Here is a 6,748-nt window from a genome sequence, read left to right as displayed (position 1 = left end):
AGAGAACAAAATAAAGCATTCCAAATCCCATGGCTCATCAGTCCACTTGACTCAGTGCAGCTAAACATTTCCCACTCTGAGCCTCAGCGGAGGGTGAAGCTGGAGTGTCTATGTCTCCATATCCCAGAGAGATTTCTCTGGAAATACCAGCACCACATCCTGTGTCCTGTGTCTGTGCAAGTCCTACCTGGCTCTCCAAAAGCCCTTTCTCAGTGAGGCTGGATCAGGAGACTCCAAGCATTTTAAAGCCCATTTGAATCCAATCCATAGTATTCAAACTGGGCTCCAATCAAGATTCTGAAGCAGTTTTTCCCCATAGGATCTGTCAACTAGAAACATTTCTACCAAGTTGCTAGAGACAGGAAAGAACATGGGTGGGGTTTCAGGGCCCCACCTAGGGGCTGTTTACAGGTCTCAGTGTGGTGAGAGTCCCTACTTCCCTCTCTGGCATCCAGTGGCGCACCTCCTTGTCTGAGTATCATGAAGCAGATGGATAATGCCATGAGGACCTGCAGATGGCACATGGAGGAGGATACTGAGAAAAACCTGCAATCTGGCCACATGGTGTACATGACACCTCATGGAGGTGGGGGGTGGGGGCAGGGAGCACAGAGAGGGGGTCCACCAGCCAGGGACACCCACATCTGGTCCAGGCAAGATGGGGAGGGCCTCTGAGGGGATGAGCACATGTCCACTCAGATGGACATAGGGTCACTCCAGGCAGGAGAGGCTGACCTTTAAGGGGACAACACAGGTCCACTTCCATTAAAAGACACTGACCTCTAAGGGGTCAACTCCAGGCAGGAGAGGGCTGACCTCTGGCATCAGTCACTCAGAATTCCCAACCAACGTGCATTTCTGAACTCATACGTGTACCCTTGGCCTCTGCAGAATTTGGCTATTCCAGGTCCCTGACATATCTTTTCCTATGTCCAATTTTGGGATGTCCAATCCATTCTCTCAGCTGCTAGCCAAGTCACTTAATGTCTCACTCTGGCCTTGGCCCCCAGTGCCCCCACCACAGAACCTAATGACCCTTGGGGTAGGGAGGTTCTGTCCTGGGCCTCAGTGTGCATGTACTCTGCTGGCCTTGCATGCTCCCTGGAGTACAGACTTCACACAATATTATAAGCACTGATCTCTGCTGCTGTGCACACACACATGCATATCCGTGTACACACAGACCCTGAACATATGCACACCTGCGTGTGCACCTGTACCTACTGGAGCATGTACACACACACACACACACGCACACACACACACACACACACACACGCCAGCATACCAGAGCAAAGCCACGGCTCCCCACTGCCTCTTAGGAGAAGCTGGGTCCCTTGTGAACAGGTGCCATGCTTTACGTCTTTGTGTGTCAGGACCACCCCGCCCCCCCCCCCCACCAACCTATCTGTATAGTGGCTGTGATGAGGGAAGTCTCCACCCATGCCCCTCTGTCTCTCACTACAAGGCGCTTCTCCACCCCCACCCAGAACACCCTCATGGAGATCGCAGAGAGGCTGGAGAACCACCCTCAGGAGGTGGTTATCCTGGTGTGCAGGAACTTTGATGGCATAATGGAGGACCTCCACAAGTACCTGATGGGCTGCATCAAGAACATCTCTGGGGACATGTTGTGTCCCTGTGAGGTAAGCAGGGGCCACAGGCTTCCCATGCTCATGGCAATGGGGGCAATGGGAGCACTAGGCATCACTGTAATCAAACTATCTGCTCGGTGTATGAGGATGGTTCAGGCACTGGGCGACGCCACTCACAGAACCCCAGTAATCCACCCACTACTCTCTCCACACAAACACCCCATTAACCAGCCCATCACTGTTCACAGGCAACCCCAATAATTCACCCTGCCCAGTCTCTATTCAGACACCCCCAAATCCATCAGTCATGCCTCAAGATGCCCCAGTAATTCACCCACCATTCCCTATCAGAAACCCCAATAATCCACCCACCTCTTTCCACTCAGGCACCACAATAATTGACCCACCACTGCTCAAGTAATCTATCCACCACTGTCTCCACTCAAACACCCCCAAAATCTACTAATCACTGCTTCAGACACCCCAGTAACCCACCCATCACCATCTCCACCCAGACACCCCAGTAATCTACCCACTAGTGTCTCTACTCACTTATGCCAATAACCCACCCATGACTGTCTCTTCTCACAGAGAACCCAATAACCAGCTCATCACTGCTCATAGACACCCTAATAATATACACATCACTGCAGATTCTCGGACTCCCCCAGTAACTGACACATCATGTCACAAGGCATCCCAGTAACTCTGTGCACATGTCTCATGGGCACCCGGATGATTCTCCCCACAGCCCGAGGTGCTGACTCTGCACCAGCTGTGGTCCCAGGGACTGCAGGTCATCCTGTTGTACAAGGACAAGGCATCCATGAGTCAGCATGCAGAACTGTGCCCCAGTATCCCCTACTGATGGGGGAATCAGGTGAAGCCCAGAGACCTCATCCACCACCTGGAGCACGTGAAGAGCTGCAGCCACCCAGATGAGTGCTGCCTTCACACAAGGATACCTGGTCACAAGCATGTCCTAGAACATGGGGCTGGATTTGGGTCAAGTGGAGAAATGGAACATGACATATTCAGTTCAGTTCAGTTCAGTTCATTTCAGTCACTCAGTCGTGTCCAACTCTTTGTGACCCCATGAATCACAGCATTCCAGGCCTCCCTGTCCATCACCAACTCCCAGAGTTCTCTCAGACTCAGGTCCATTGAGTCCGTGATGCCATCTAGCCATCTCATCCTCGGTTGTCCCCTTCTTCTCCTGCCCCTAATCCTCCCAGCAACAAAGTCTTTTCCAATGAGTCAACTCTTCGCATGAGGTGGCCAAAGTACCAGAGTTTCAGCTTTAGCATCATTCCTTCCAAAGAGATCCCAGTGATGATCTCCTTCAGAATGGACTGGTTGGATGTCCTTGTAGTCCAAGGGACTCTCAAGAGTCTTCTCCAGCACCACAGTTCAAAAGCATCAATTCTTTGGCACTCAGCCTTCTTCACAGTCCAACTCTTACATCCATACATGACCACAGGAAAAAGCATAGCCTTGACTAGATGGACCTTAGTCAACAAAGTAATGTCTCTGGTTTTGAATATGCTATCTAGGTTGGCCATAACTTTTCTTCCCAGGAGTAAGCGTCTTTTAATTTCATGGCTGCAACACCATCTGCAGTGATTTTGAAGCCCATAAAAATAAAGTCTGACGCTGTTTCCACTGTTTCTCCCTCTATTTCCCATGAAGTGATGGGACCGGATGCCATGCTCTTCATTTTCTGAATGTTGAGCTTTAAGCCAACTTTTTCACTCTCCTTTCACTTTCATCAGGAGGCTTTTTAGTTCCTCTTCCCTTTCTTCCATAAGATTGGTGTCATCAGCATATCTGAGGTTATTGATATTTCTCCTGGCAATCTTGATTCCATCTTGTGTTTCTTACAGTCCAGTGTTTCTAGTGATATACTCTGCATAGAAGCTAAATAAGCAGGGTGACAATATACAGCCTTGACGTCCTCCTTTTCCTATTTGGAACCAGTCTGTTGTTCCTTTTCCAGTTCAAACTGTTGCTTCCTTGCCTGCATACAGATTTCTCAAAAGGCAGGTTATGTGGTCTGGTATTCCCATCTGTTTCAGAATTTTCAACAGTTTATTGTGATCCACACATGACGTATTAGGGGACATTATTCTATTCACCACATGGGGAGCAGGGCGTGGACATCCTTAAGGACATTACTGTGTCCAACACAGGGGGTCAGGATATAGACAGGTCGTGAACATCCATGTAGACATTATTGTATCCCCAGCACGAGGCCTGGAAGTGGACATCTTTGGGGTCACTGTCCAGCCCTCCTGCCTTCTGTAACAGGAGAAATTCGTGCATCAATACACCTGTGAGCCAATGATTCTGAACTTTGGTCTGTCGGACATGTGAATCTCTGAACACTGTGGAGGCCAGAGTCTGGTTGGGTGATGGCACAGCTTGGTGACTGCATAGGCAGGTGACCCCATGGGTTACTGGACACATGGGCAGGAAGCCATATGGGTTGGTGACTGTATGGGTGGGTGACCGTGTGGGTGGGTGACCAGCTTGAGTTGCTGACTGCAGGGTGGGTTACCATGTGAGCTGCTGACCCAGTAAGTGGATGACCACTTAGGCGAGCGATGGTATAAGTGGTTAATCATGTGGAGAGGTGACTGTATGACCTCGGAGGTTAGTGACCACTTGGGTTGGTGACCATGTGAGTTAGTGACCATGCAGAGGTTTCACCACATGGGGTAGTGACCCCATGGGTGGGTGACCATGTGCGTCGGTGACCACATGGTTTGGTTGGCACATAACTCCATGGGTTAGTGACTGCACACGTGGGTAGCTGACCCCACAGCCAGCAGCAGGAAAAGCAGCCCCTCTGTCCTAGGCATGCTGTTCCTGGCCTGCATCAACCTCACTGAGAACCTGAAGTCTGTTGGCATCCACCCGGCCTGCCGCTGGAGAAACTGACGCAGTTGGGGCTCCCATACCTTTGTGCATTGGTGTGTGGCCAGTACCCAGGATTGGCCCCCAGCTATACCAACACCATCGCCGGCAAATTCATCTGGGCCCACAGGTTTCTTGGCAATGTCATCAGGTTGAACCAGAAGCTACTTTGGCGCTGATTGACGGTGCTTGTGTGGAGTTGGGCATCACAAAGGCTGCTTCTCAGTCACATTCTGTGACATTACAGGCCTGAACTGGATGACACCTGGGGGCTGATGGCCTGCTCACTGCGAATCTGAGCATTGCCGAGGCCACTCCTCGTTTGCATCCCATGACGTCACTGTGTTCAACCAGAACGTGCTTCAGGTCTGCTAAGTCACTTCAGTAGTGTCCAACTCTGTGTGACCCCATAGACAGCAGCCCACCAGGCTCCCCCATCCCTGGGATTCTCCAGGCAAGAACACTGGAGTGGGTTGCCATTTCCTTCTCCAATACAGGAAAGTGAAAAGTGAAGGTGAATTTGCTCAGTCGTTTCTGACCCTCAGTCGTGTCTGAGCCACTCCATGGACTGCAGCCTTCCAGGCTACTCCATCCATTGGATTTTCCAGGCAAGAGTACTGGAGTGGGGTGCCATTGCCTTCTCTGGCTTGGGGTCTGAGGGACAGCAAATAGGTGGAGCTGGGTATGGATGAGACTGTGTCTCAGTCACACCCTCTGACATCACTGGCCTGAACAAGAAGCTGCCTCCAGCTGCCTGATGATGTGTTGAGCTGGGCATTGGGAGGCTATTCTCAGCCCAGTTCTGTAGGTCTGGTCATCCATCTTCCCAACCACTGAATGTCGGTGACTGCCAAGGTGGGGTCAGGTGGCATAGTCCATGGTCCCCTCAGTCCTCTGTGTGAGTCTTGGTGAATGTAGGGTGTGAGGTGATTAAAGGTGAGTGAATGATTTGTACAATCACATCCTTAGTGAGACACACCTTGTTCTCTGGTCTGTGGCTTCCCCATGGGAGATCCTGGGGTACCCCTTCCTGCTGGGCACTTAAAGTACCAGATGGTGACTGCCAGCTGGGGAGGGGAGGAGACACTATGACACAGTGTCCCTAGGAGGGCACTGAGTGCATAGTGATCCCACTAAGAAATCCCTTTTGATAAAAAAGGGGCTTCCCTGGTGACTTGCTTAAGAAGACCTTCTTATCTCTCTTGCTATTCTTTGGAGCTCTGCATTCAGGTGGCTATATCTTATTGTGTCTCCTTTGCCTTTCTCTTCTCTTCTCATCTATTCATACAGCCTCCTCAGACAACCACTTTGCCTTTTTGCATTTCTTTTTCTTGTGGATGGTTTTGATCACCACCTCCTGTGCAATGTTAGGAACCTTCATCCATAGTTCTGATACTCTGCGTGCTAGATCTAAACCTTGAATCTATTTGTCACTTCCAGTGTATACTCACAAGGGAATTGTAAAGCAAAGAAACAGAGGGAAACAATAGAATGGGAAAAACTAGAGATTTTTTCAAGAAAATGAGAAATGCCAAGGAAACATTTTATGCAAAGACAGGCACAATAAAGGACAGAAAGGTTATGGGCCTAACTAAAGCAGAAGAGATTAAGAAGAGGTAGCAAGAATACACATAAGAACTGTTAAAAAAAATCTTAATAACTTGGATAAGCACCATGGTGTGATCACTCACCTAGAGCCAGACATCCTGGAGTGCAGAGTCAAGCGGGCCTTAGGAAGCAGCAGTACAAACAAAGCTAGTGCAGGTGATTAAACTCCAGCTGAACTATTTCAAATACTAAAATACTATACTGTCAAATTGTTGCAATCAATAGCCAGCCAGTTTGGAAAACTTGGCAGTGGCAACAGGAATGGAAAAGGTCAGTTTTCATTTCAATCCCCAAGAAGGGCAATACCAAACAATGTTTAAACTATTGCACAACTACACTCATTCCACATACTAGCAAGGTAATGCTCAACATCCTTCAAGCTAGGCTTCAACAGTATGTGACCCAAGAACTTCACAATCTACACATTCAAACAGTTGATTTTAAATGCACAGTGATGCCACAAAGATGGTCAAGGCAAATCACACAATGTGATTTTATTTATATCTAAATCAGTGAAACAAAATATTCATTGCAAGGTACAAACTATTTTAGCATGAAAAATATTATATTTGAATATGAAATATCTGCTGAAATTGCAAAATGTTTTAAAGTGAAATTCATTCTTGTCA

The 6,748-nt window shown here is 48.8% G+C and overlaps 1 pseudogene; it reads left to right on the top strand.

The window, feature by feature from the left end:
• Positions 1-1,424: 1,424 nt before the first annotated feature.
• On the top strand, positions 1,425-4,690 carry LOC132658905 (PI-PLC X domain-containing protein 1-like; annotated as a pseudogene).
• Positions 4,691-6,748: the final 2,058 nt, after the last annotated feature.

This window comes from Ovis aries, chromosome Y (assembly GCF_016772045.2).
Source record: "Ovis aries strain OAR_USU_Benz2616 breed Rambouillet chromosome Y, ARS-UI_Ramb_v3.0, whole genome shotgun sequence".
Taxonomy (NCBI): Eukaryota; Metazoa; Chordata; class Mammalia; order Artiodactyla; family Bovidae; genus Ovis; species Ovis aries.
Note: the sequence above shows the minus strand (reverse complement) of the source record. Positions and strands in the feature narration are given on the sequence as shown.